The sequence below is a fragment of the Peromyscus maniculatus genome, chromosome 13, assembly GCF_049852395.1.
Source record: "Peromyscus maniculatus bairdii isolate BWxNUB_F1_BW_parent chromosome 13, HU_Pman_BW_mat_3.1, whole genome shotgun sequence".
Lineage (NCBI taxonomy): Eukaryota > Metazoa > Chordata > Mammalia > Rodentia > Cricetidae > Peromyscus > Peromyscus maniculatus.
Window position 1 is genome coordinate 54,350,527 of NC_134864.1, and position 13,216 is coordinate 54,363,742.

Consider the following 13,216-nt stretch of genomic DNA (forward strand, 5'->3'; position numbering starts at 1 on the left):
AGTGAAGGCCATATGATGTGAGGAACAGAGGTTACAAGTATGCAGCTACCAACCCAAATATCAACTGCTACCAGTCAGAAACATTAAAAACAAGCCGGGTGGTGGTGGTAATCCCAGCACTGGGAGGCAGAGGCAGGCGGATTTATGTGAGTTCAAGGCCAGCCTGGTCTACAGAGAGAGTTCTAGGACAGGCTTCAAAGCTACACAGAGAAGCCTTGTCTTGAAAAACCAAAAAGAGAAAGGAAGGAAGGGAGGAATGGAGGGAGGGAAGGAGGGAGGGAGGGAGGGAGGGAGGGAGGGAGGGAGGGAGGGAGGAAGATGGATAGATAGATAGATAGATAGATAGATAGATAGATAGATAGATAGATAGATAGATAGATAGATTAGAAACTAGGAGAATAACACTGAATAAGTTCTCCCTCTCAATCCTAGAAGGAATCAACTCAATAAACACCCTGGCTTCAATCCTTTGGCCGCCAGAGTTGTTACTGGACCTTTTTATGTGGCTTTAGAGAAAACTCTAAAGGATATATATTTTTATTGACTTATTTTGATTTTATGTGAGTTGGTGTTTTGCCTGCATGTATGTTTGTATGAGGGGATCAGATCCCCACGAGCTGAAGCTACAGATGGTTGTGAGCCGCCATGTAGGTTCTGGGAATTGAACCCAGGTCATCTAGAAAAGCAACCAGTGCTCTAAGGGTTATATTATATTATAAGGGTCATATTATATCCTAAGGGATATAATAATATAATAATCTTATGCCTTCTACTAAACCATGACATTTGTATTTGGCAGGCAACTTAAATCTATCTCCTATGGACCTTTTATTAACTTCCTATTTATGATACAAGATATTCTCCAGTAAATGTTGTTCATCACTGAGTGTGATTCTTTTACATTAGTAGACATTAGCCTACTAATCACACAATGTACTGAACCCATATAGATAAATTGGGTGTAGGTCTTTTGCTTTTATTAAAGTGACAATTTCATATAGTATGATTTATTTCCAATGATATAAAACATGTTGAAAAAATGCAAAACTATGTGCAGATACATTTATACCATCAGCACTTGAATTTACTCACCTACGTTACAATTCACTGTGTGTTACCATGGTTTGAATGTGACCTATGTCCACACAGTGAAACATAACATTCAATGCAAAGGTGGAATCTTTAAAAGGTTGCTTAAGTCATGAGAATTTTACCCTTATGAATGGCTTAATGAAGTTATAGGCATTTGTTCCCTATAAAAAGGATGAGTATGGTTGCCTTCCTCTCTCATTCTTACGTCTCTTGCTTTTTTGCTTTCTACATTGGACAGACTTATTTTCCAACTTCCATATTGTGAGCCAAATACATTTCTCTTGGCTGTAATTATCCAGTCTCATGAACTTTCATACTGCAACACAAGACTGAGAGTAAAATGTGTGTATTTCACTACCCTTCCCTGTGCCTCAATGCCTCCATCACAGAGTAAAACAGGGATATATATATGGCTCAGAATCAGAACACATCGTGAGAACTTCAAAACAGCCTGTGTAACTACAAAAATCAATCGTTTTCTTATTATTTTCTAAAATAAGAGTATCAGTGAAGTGACAAATGACAAGGAAACATGAAGAAAGGACTACCAGTCTATAGAGAACACAGCTTTAGTGCTGAGCCATCTCCCTCTAAGTGGATTTTTGAGACTATGACTGCTTAAGTGGGGCTTAATGGGCCATCTTAGTAGGAACGTGGAAGACAGTGGTGTTGAGGGGATTTGAACTGTGGGAACCTGGCTCAAGAGGCTTCAGAAGAGAATAATATTAGTATGTGGCCTTCAGACTGATCTTGTGATATTTTGGCAAAGAATATAGCTGCTTTCTGCCCTTGTCCAAAAAAATCTGCCTGAGGCTAAAGTGAAGAGTTATGGATTACCAGTTTTGGCAGAGATTTCTAAACAGCCTAGTATTGACGGTTGCTTATTAGTGGCCACACTTATGCAGGTCTATAATGAAAAGGAGCAAGCTGAGCAAGGAAAAATGCAAAGGGTACAGACTGAGGAGAAAAGGGTCACCAGGGAGTACAAAGGAGCTGAGTCCTGGGTTCAAGGAGATAAATAGATTAAAGAAAAGCCTGATGCTAAATGGAACAGAGGGACTGGTGACCTCAGGGCAAGACCCCACCCAGCTAAGCTTCCAATCTGTGAAAAGGAATTAAAGAAAAATTTAGGGCCTGGTATGGTGGCACAGTGCCTTTAATCCCAGCACTCAGAAAGCAGAGGCAAGGGGACTTCAGAGTTCACAGTCAGCATGGTCTACAGAGCGGGTTCCAGGACGACAAGCTTAGGCCATGAAGGAAACCATCAAAACAAAAGGCTGGTGAAAATATATTTGAAAGAGGGGGCCACGTACTGGCCTCAGAAAGCAGCAGAATTTGACACCTTTGGCCACATGGTTTTGGCTTTAGAGTCAAGGATACAAGGGGCTCTGGAATCTCCCTCCATGACTAAGGAAAAGCCACTGAGGCCCAGCATGTGTCCTTGAATGGAGGCCCAGAGAGGCCACTGCATAAAGCTATGAAATTGAAGCCTGGATTGCCTTGGAGACCCCAAGATACTAGAGATGCCAGAGTCATGGGACAGCTGCATTGGGAAGCTGCTACATGGAGTGGAACCAGCCCAAGATAAAGAAATGGGTTGCAGTCAACAAAGCTGAATGGAGTTGGAGACCTGAAGAGCACTTTGACATCTGATATGGAAATGCAGAGTTTAGAGTTTGCCCAATGGTTTTGGTCTTGCTTTGGTCCAGTATTTCCTCACTATGCTCCATTTCCTCCCTTTTAGAATAGTAACGTACATCCTGTGTCATTATATGTTGGAAGTATGTGCTGGGATTTTTCATTTTGATTTTACAGGGGATTGCATTAAAAGATTACATGAGTCTCAGAAGAGACTTTGAACTTTTTTGTTGTTGTTGTTATTTTTTTCCAGACAGGACTTCTCTGTGTAGCTTTGGAGCCTGTCCTGGAACTCACTTTATAGAGCAGGCTGGCCTCGAACTCACAGAGATCTACCTGCCTCTGCCTCCTGAATGCTGGGGCTAAAGGCGTGCGCTACCACCACCTGGCGAGATTTTGAACTTTTAAACAGTGCTGATACTGTGATAGACTACGGGAATTTTGAAGTTGGAATAAATGCATTTTGTATTATAATATAGTTTCAAGCCTATGGGGGCCAGGGAGTGGAATGCCAAGGGATACCATTATAGGTGGCTGTGAGCAACCATGTGGTTGCTGGGAATTGAACCTGGGTCCTCTGGAAGAGCAGCCATTGCTGTTAACTGCTGAGCCATCTCTCCAGACCCATTCTTAATTAATTTTAAATAATCAATTGTTTTTCTAAAATATGCACTTTTTGTTCTTTCTACTTTGAATAAGTATAAAATGTAATTGTTATTTTTCACTAAACAAGCATCTTGAGTCATCCTTACTTCCCATTTTTCTGTTTAATTAACGCCCTTACAGAAGCAGCACTAGACACTGGAGCATTATAAAGTTACGGTAGCACACAGCCTACTTGTGGCCCCATGCCAGCACTGGCTTTTCTGATTGGAGGCTTTCTTTCCGAGCTTGGTGTGAGATGAAGACATCTGTTGCCAGATACCAGAAATTATAATTTCTAATCTTAACAACACAGAATAAATTATAATGTTATTTCCTAAACTTGGGTTTAGATGCAATTCAATCTTTGTTTCTCATTGTTTGGCCCAACCTCAAAGTAATGAATAATGTAAGTAAAGGAAAAATAAAAAATAATTCTACATTTATATTCTAGCATTCACACAAGAACTGCGAAGGTTCAATAAAATGAATTAGGTTTATTTAATTAAACATATATGTACAGTTTTTTGCCTGCTCTTCTACTAACTTAATTATCTTGTTTAAACAGTTAGGGAGGTTAACTATAGCAATTCCAGATATCATGAAAATGTTCTAATAAATTTCCAAAAATTATAATAATTATATATTTTCAAATTGTTAATTTACAAATACATAAAAAAATTCTTAAAGGTATAAAATGATAAATATTATAGCTTAACTGAATTTTAGGAAACATGATTGAGTATTTTCAAAACAAGAATCTAGCCCATAACAAAAAATAAACGGGCCCATTGTTTGTGGGCTGATCAAACATCCTGGAGTAAGAACAAGACTTCAATCTCGGCTCTATCACTTGTTAGCTATATGACATTAGCTGTATAACATTACATACCTGAGCTTAGTGTCTTCACTATAAAATAGGAAGGCAATAGTAACTATTTCATAATGCTTCTAAGAGGGTTAAGTTAAAAATTTAATGCATATAGAGTAATAAGAGAACAGTGTCTGCCGTATTAAGTGTTCAAAGATGTCCAGCTGCCTCAGAGTCCCTATGAAATCACTAAGCACCTTACAGGTATACTGAAGAGGCTGCTCAATCTATTAACTCTATAATCCTGGATAAAGTGAACTAGTTTAATCGCTGGGTTTATCCCATATGGAATAACATTCTTGACCATCTTAAAGTTTAATACAAGTATTTTATGAATAAAACCCCATTAAATAATTATCTATAATTACTGTCTTAAGACCAGTGGGAAACCATGCAAATAACAGGACTGTTAAAGAGTGAAGAAAGAAGCCGGGTGGTGGTGGCGCACGCCTTTAATCCCAGCACTCGGGAGGCAGAGCCAGGCGGATCTCTGTGAGTTCGAGGCCAGCCTGGGCTACCAAGTGAGTTCCAGGAAAGGCGCAAAGCTACACAGAGAAACCTTGTCTCGAAAAACCAAAAAAAAAAAAAAAGAGTGAAGAAAGAACAGTATCCAGAAAAAGTTAACAGATTCAGATGGGGACACTAGGCACAAGATCAACTGTACATTCCTTCTTCATAAAATAAGCTCTCAAAGGGAAGAAAAGAACTTCATTTTTCTTAATTTCATTATTTTGTTTGAAGACAAATCTCCTTTAAATTGTATATTAAATAGGTAAGAACTACTTAGTACATTTTTTAAAATTCAGATTTATTTTTATTTCATGTGTATGAGTACTTTGCCTGCAGGCCTGTATGTACACTACAGTGGTGTAGTGCCTGCAGAGGCCAGAAGGGGCGTATATCCAGTTGGAGTCATAGGCGGTTGTGAGCCACCATGTGAGTGGTGGATGTTGAACCTGGGTCCTCGGGTTAGCTCCCCAGCCTCAAGAACTACTTAGCATTTTTTAAGGTTCCCATATAATAATAGCAATCCAATATGTTCTAAAACTCTGAAATAGGCTAGCAACAGGAGAAAAATCTTTGAAAAATGAAAATTGAGGTATGAAAAACCTAAGGCAGTAGTTATGAACCTTTAAACCTTATTATCTACTAACATTCTCTTGATTAAACAGACTTTCAGTATCTGATTGTAACCTCAGATCTCAACTACTAGGAATTACAGAAAAATAATTACTTGGATTTCTAATTACAAAATAATTTTTCTTAATGATAGTAATTAATCTCCAAGGAAGATACAATAAGTAACTATGCTTCAACTGCCAAAACTGAAAAAAGCAATGTTTTTTTTTTATTTTTCTAATGGAAAATGAATGTCCTTATGAACTAGAAATAGTTGGTAGTCCATAGTAAGAGTAGAATCTACACTGTGAATAGAATATAACAGTGCTCACATAACTCTGTTCAACATTAATAACTGTCAGTATTTAATTACTTTAAAATACACTGCATTTATGTCTCCACAAAAGCACCAGTAGACTTTTTATCCTTCTAAATCTTTTGATAACAGCTCCCAAAGAAACAAGTGGGATGGAGAGTCTGTAGCAATTTTATTTATATGTGCTTATCTTATTGTTTCTAAAAAGCCATGCAATACAGTTGTATAAGAATTCACAAAAATCACTGGGCCTAGTGGCGCATGCCTTTAATCTCAGGACTTGGGAAGCAGAGGCAGGTGAATCTCTGTAAAACTGAGGTCAGCTTGGATTAGGTAGAGAGACCCTGTGTCAAAAATAAAAACAAAACCAAAAATAGACCAAAAAAAAAAAGAATTCACAAAATCTACATGTTTAAAGTACAAACTAAAGGTAAACAAAATAACCTTCCTCCATAATCCTAACTTTACATCAAAGTAATCTCTGAATGACTGTGTGGCTCTATGGCTCAGCCCAATTAAATACTCATTCATGAACATACCATTGGTCTGTCACATTTCCCAAGAAAAATCCCATCACATCTTAAAAATCCATTGGTGTACATGCTTTCGTTAATTAAATAGACATTCCAGGGTGTCTAATGAAGTCAGGAACTGTTTTCTTCTGAAGAGAGCTATTTTCTTTTTTAAATTCTTAAATTCTTTTTTTTTTTAAAGATTTATTTATTTATTATATATACAGTGTTCTGTCTGCATGTATCCCTGCAGGCCAGAAGAGGGCACCAGATCTCATTACAGGTGGTTGTGAGCCACCATGTGGTTGCTGGGAATTGAACTCGGGACCTTTGGAAGAGCAAGCAGTGCTCTTAACCTCTGAGCCATTTCTCCCTAATTCTTAAATTCTTGACATTACAGAACTAAACTGAAATTTATTAACATTCCACTCTTACATTTCTTACTGACAAACAGAAATAAATCCATATGCCAAAAAACCCAAACAAAACTAAAAACAGGGAAAAGCTTATAAAACTAAATATGGATCCCAGCATTAATAGCTGAACAGAGATTGTGATTTTCTTTTTAAATTCTTAGTGGATGATAAAGTGTAGAAACTGAACACTTACAAATTATTTAAAACCTGGAATCACTGACCAGAAATTACACAGTTGGATCATGGGAAAACAGCAGAAGGAGGTTACCAGTGAACCTACACTGTTCTAGCTGCACCCCATGCTCTTCTCAGAGGAAAGCCTGGCACTGATTAGATACTGGGCCAGGCTAAAACTGGCAGCCGAGTCAGTGATAGTGACCTGCCTTCTAGAAGAGCCTTCCACCGGGTTGGCAATTTTGATCTGAGCCCTGGACATCTGGCAGATCTCATTGATGTTGGCGCCTTGGTGCCCAATTATGCAGCCGATTAAGTCATTTAGAATGGTGAGTTCATGGGTGGTTTGAGTAGATGCATCCAAACTTGCCCAACAGCCTTTTACCTCTGGAGAGCTGGAGTCAATTCCGGCAAATGCCGCTGTGCATCATGGCAAAGTGAGACTGTTGTCACGCCACCAGGCAGATCTGCTTGACACACTTGGTGACCGACTGCGGCATGCGGGCGATCGTGATGGCCCACTCCGTCGAAAAGGGCAGCATATCACCCGCCACCTGAATCTGGGTCCCCCTGCTCTCGTGAATCTCCTTGATCTTGCTGCAGCCCTTGACGATCAGGGAGCCACACTGGGTGACGGGGGGCTGCTGGCCGCCATACTGTTGGTCACACAGCTGTTGACCTCCAGCTTGTCCAAGGTCTTTTGTTTGTTTGTTTTGTTTTGTTTTGTTTGAGACAGGGTTTCTCTGTAGCTTTGGAGTCTGTCCTGGAACTCACTTTGTAGACCAGGCTGGCCTCAAACTCAGAGATCCGCCTGCCTCTGCCTCCTGAGTGCTGGGATTAAAGGTGTGCGCCACCACCGCCTAGCTCTTGTTGATGGTCTTAAAGATGGCATTGGTAGGCCTGGTCAGTGTGATGATTTAGAGAGCTATTTTTTCTTTTTCTTTTTTTTAATCCTTTAGAAGATTTTTTTTTCTTTCATTTTTCTTTATTAAGAAATTTTCTACTCACTCCACATATTATCCACAGATCCCCCTTCCTCCCTCCTCCCACCCCGCTTTCCCAAGCCACCCCGCATCCCCACATCCCCCAAATCGAGGTCTCCCATGGGGAGTCAGCAGAGCCCAGCACACTGAGCCTAGGCAGGTCCAAGCCCCTTCCCACTGCACCAAGGCTGTGCAAGGTGTCACATCACAGGCACCGGATTCCAGAAGCCTGCCCATAGAACAAGGACAGATCCCTATCCCCTTGCCTGGGTACCCCCCAAACAGTTCAAGCCAAACAACTGTCTTCTGTATCCAGAGGGCCTAGTCCAGTCCCACGGGGGCTCCACAGCCACCAGTCCACAGTTCATGGGCTTCCACTAGTGTGGCTGGTCATCTCTGCACATCCTCCCATCATGATCTCGACGTCCCTCGCCTTCCGTATCTCTCCTCTCTCTCATCAATTGGATTCCTGGAACTCAGCCTAGTGCCTGGCCATGGATCTCTGTATCTGCCTCCTTCAGTCACTGGACAAAGGCTCTGTGATGACAGCTAGGTTATTTGCTAGGTTGGTCACCAGAGTAGACCGGTCCAGGCACCCTCTGGACCACTGCCAGCAGACCAAGGTGGGGTCAACCTTGTGGATTCCTGAGAGCCTCCCCAGTACCCTGCCTCTTCCTATTCCCATGATGTCCTCATCTATCATGGTATCTTCCTCCCTGCCCTCCCACTCTGTCCCTGTTCCAGCTTGACCCTCCCTTTTCCCTATGTTCTCATCCCCGACTCCTCGCCCTCTGCCACCCCCCCCATACCCAGTCCACTCATTTAGATCTCATCTACGTCTCCTTCACAGGGTCATGAGAGAGCTATTTTCTTATCCCCAGTGAACCATATATTCTTACTGTTGCTGGGTCAGTTAAGAGCACTTGCTGCTCTTCCAAAAGACCTGAATGCAGTTCCCATGACCCACATCAGGTGACTCATAACCCCCTTAACTCCAATTCTAAGGATCTGAAACCCTCTTCTTGCCTCTGTGGGCAACTACACACATGTGGCAGACACTCACACAGGAACACATATACACATAAATGAAAGTAAAGTATAGCTGGGTGGTGGTGGCCCACGCCTTTAATCCCAGCACTTGGGAAGCAGAGTCAGGCAGATCTCTGTGAGTTCGAGGCCAGCCTGGTCTACAGAGCAAGATCCAGGACAAGCACCAAAACTATACAGAGAAACCCTGTCTCAAAAACCAAAAAGTAAAGTATAGTTTTGGGGGGATAGAGAAATGGCTCAGCAATTAAGAGCACTCATGGCTCTTCCAGAGGACCCACATGGTGGATCACAACCATCCTGTAGCTCCAGTTCCGGGGGATATAACACCCTCTTCTGGCTTCTGCAGACACCAAGCATGGTGCACATACATAAGAGTATACACATAAAAATTTTTAAGTGTTTTTTTTTTTAAAGAAATAAGCTGTTCAGGTAAAAATATTTTCAAGGAAATGATCAGAATAAACAAAGAATACTAAGTACTCTCTGCTATTACCTAGAATGTAGCATTATTATGTAGTCATGAAGTGTTTTCTTTTTAAATTCTAAAAGAGACTACAAGTATATTTTTCAAGGATGTTTGTTTGAAAATGTGATCATATAATGGCATCTAGTGAGGTAAAGTTTTCTGGGTCCTACTATTACTTTAAGAATTAAAATTAAGTGCCTAAAATATTCTGATACTTTTTTTTTTCCTGAGACAGGGTTTCACTGTGTAGCCCTGGCTGTCCTAGAACACTTTGTAGACCAGGCTGGCCTCGATTTCAGATATCTATCTGTCTCTGCCTCCTGAGTGCTGGGATTAAAGGTGTGTGCCACCACTGCTTGGCATGATGCTTGATTTATGAGGTGGAGAGACAAGGAACTAAAAGTAGTGTGTTGTACCTAACAATGAATATAAATAAGGAGCCAATAATTTTTGTTTGGGTCTGCACTGTTCTTATAACGAGACAGTCTTTGTCTTTTTAGCAGAAAGCAGCAAGCAGCTTTCAATAGTCATAACTCTCTCCATTATATAGGGGTAAATTTTTAATTTTATTATTTTATGTGTATGGAAGTTTATAAATGTCTGTGTACCACGTGTACAAAAGAGGGGCATCAACTTAATTTCTTCAAATATGTTTTCAGATTAAAAACAAAATTCCTTTCAACCTTTTGACAATATTTCATATTTTACCCATTTATTTATTTATTTATTTATTTATTTATTTATTTATTTACTTACTTATTCAGCATTTACTACATTTTCACTATGTGCCCAACACTATAATGGTTAGTAGGAACAAAAAGGCAATTTTTAAATTTTTCTTTCTTTTTTTTTGGTTTTTCAAGACAGTTTCTCTGTGTAGCTTTGCGCCTTTCCTGGAACTCACTCGGTAGCCCAGGCTGGCCTTGAACTCACAGAAATCTGCCTGGCTCTGCCTCCTGAGTGCTGGTATTAAAGGCGTGCGTCACCACCACCTGGCAATTTTTTAATTTTTCAATTTTTTATTTTATGTGTATGGGTATTTTACGTGCATATGTCTGTGTACAATATACACGACTATGCCCTCAGAGGTCAGAAGACAGCATCAGTCCTTTGGGACTAGAATTACAGATGGTTTGAGCCACCATGTGGATGCTGGAACTCAAAACTGGAACCTCAGAAGAGCTGTCAGTGTTCTTACCCACTGAGCACAAAGAAACCAGTCTGTACAGTAGTCCATACCTGTAACTGCAAGGCTTGGGAGGTGAAAACAGGAAGATTTTGAGTTTAGCTAGCCTGGACTACATGGGGAGTTAGAGGCCAGTCTGGGTTAACACAGTGTTCCAAGAGAGACAGAGTGGGGAAACGACATAGGTTCTTTGTAGTCTCTCAAATCTTAGTAGGGTTAGGTCAGTTAGATGCAATTATTATACTCCTACATTTTTCCTTTCTCATTTTACTAGTCTAGGTGCTTTGTTTGAATATATGTTTGTGCACCACTTGTACAGCTGGTGTCTGTGGAGGCCAGAAAAAGGGAACAGAGCTCTGGAACTGGAGTGACAGACAGTTGTGAGCTACCACGTGGGTGCTGGGAATCAAGCTTAGGTCCTCTGCAAGGGCAGCCAGTGTTCTTAACCACTATGCCATCTCTCTAGCCCCCAGATTTTTTATTTAGAACAATAAGTATTTTCAAGATCGTTATGCATTTTTCCTAATATTTATTGATATTTACTTATTTACTCAGCTTTTTTGAAACAGGATCTCATCATGCCCAGAGTGGCCATGAATTTGCTAAATTAGCTGAGATGTGCCTTGAGCTTTGAATCCTCCGTCTCCACTCCTCCAAGTGCTGGGATTACAGGGGTGCAACACTTCACCTGAATTTACAGCTGTTTGCTTCAACAGTTACACAATCTCTCACATGAAACAGATATTTTCCTCCTCTACTCTTACCAACTATTTGACTACTATTAAACTACAACATTGTTACCCTGAAGTTCACACTGAGACAATGCTAAAGCGACCATTTATTCTCTTGACCCACATTGGCCTTCAGCACACGTGTGTATGTTGAGTGTGTGTGTATGTTGAGTGTGCTCACGCGCGCGTGTGTACACATGTAGGCACCTGTGTACATACAGCTGTGTGTGCACTTATGTGTATGGAGGCCAGAGCATAGCTTGGTGTGATTCTTTCTCGGGCACTGTCCAGTTTGTTTTCTGGACAAGGTCTCTCACTAGGACCTGGGGCTTTCTTATTTAGCTAGGCTGGCTGGACAGCGAGCCCCATTCTCTGCCTGTCTATCTCCCCAGAGCTGAGACTGCAACCTCATGCCAACATGCCCAGCTTTTATATGAGTACTGAGGATGGAACATTTTTGCCATTAATTAGAGGACAATCTTGTCATTACAGCAGTTCAGCTACTGCTTAGGTGAAAAGTCCTTTAGCACTTAAAAAAATGTCCTACAGGGCTAGAAAGACGGCTTGGGGGTTAGAGCGTCTAACGCTCTTGTAAGAATCCAAATCTTGGATCTCAGCACCCACATGGAGCACCTTACAACCAGCTGGAACTTTACCAATTCCTTCTTCTGGCCTCCTGTGGCACCTGCACTCATATTCTCACACAGATTCTTAGTACAAGGGCAAAAAGCAGCCACATTCTTATCACGAGGATGGACTCTAGGCCGGCTGCTAATCTTGTTCCCTGTGAAACCTCTCGAGCTGGGCTCTACAGTCCACATTGCTCTCAGCACCACTGTCTTCCACGCTCCTGCTAGCATGGCCATTCAACCACGCTCTTAATACAAAGTCTCATACACTCCTCCAAAAACACCACGGCAGGCCTGTCACAGCAGTGGGCCACTCCCCGGTACCAACTTCTGCCTTTACGACTTTTCTATTGCATGAAGAGACAATGACCAAGGTAACTTACAAAAGCAATCCTGGGTTGGGGACCACCATGGTGAGGAGCATGGGGGCACGCAGGAATGGTGCTACAGCAGTAGCTGAGCGCTTACATCTGATCACAAGCACAAGGCAAAGAGCTAACTGGGAATGGTGTGGACTTTTGAAACCTCAAAATCCACCCCCAGTGACACATTTCCTCCAACAAGGCCACACCTTCTAATCCTTCCCAAACAGTTCCACCAACAGGAGACCAAGCACTCAAACATGGAAACTTATAGGGCCATTCTCATTCAAACCACCACAGTATGTATGCTTAAATTTTTATACACATTAAAATATATGCTCATATATATTATATATGACTATATAAACATGCATGTAATGCATGTGATGCATGTACACATATTTAAAAATTCCTGTCTATATCAGTAAGTTGTATGGCAGGTTTCAATTACACAGTCTTATCTTCTTCCTCTATTCTACACTTACATGTCTATCCTCTATGAAGGACTTTGTTGCTAATTTTCATTTTGGTTGGTTGGTTTTCTGTTTCATTGTGGGTTTTGGTTTTTCATTTGAGACACGGTATCACCATGGAGCTCTGGCTGGTCTAGAGCTTGCTAGGTAGACCAGGCTGGCCTCAAGCTCACACAGACTGACCGGCCTCTGCCTCCAAGTGCTGGGATGAAAAGCATGTGCCCCCATGCTGGCTGTTGTCCGTTTCTTGAGTTAGGATTTCTCTGTATTTCCCACACTAGACTTGAACATGTGACCTCACGTGACCCACCTTCCTCGGCCTCCAGAATAAGTGGGACAACAGGAATGGGCCACTGAACTATAGCTATACTTTCCTTTTTATTTTTATTTATTTATTTGTTATTGTTTTATTTTTCAGACAGGGTTTCATTTGTAGCCCCAACTGGCCTAGAACTTGCTATGTAAAGCAGGTTGGCATCAAACTGACAGAGATCCACCTGCTCCTGCCTCCCAAGTGCTGGGATTAAGGGCAAGCACCACCATGCCTGACTTATAG

At 41.3% G+C, this 13,216-nt stretch overlaps 1 protein-coding gene and 1 pseudogene across 1 annotated transcript in view; both read right to left on the reverse strand.

Moving 5' to 3' along the window:
- Window positions 1-13,216, reverse strand: part of Bmpr2 (bone morphogenetic protein receptor type 2) — a 118,585-nt gene that overhangs the window by 51,002 nt on the left and 54,367 nt on the right. The window lies entirely within an intron of this gene.
- LOC121822131 (poly(rC)-binding protein 1-like) lies at window positions 324-12,056 on the reverse strand (annotated as a pseudogene).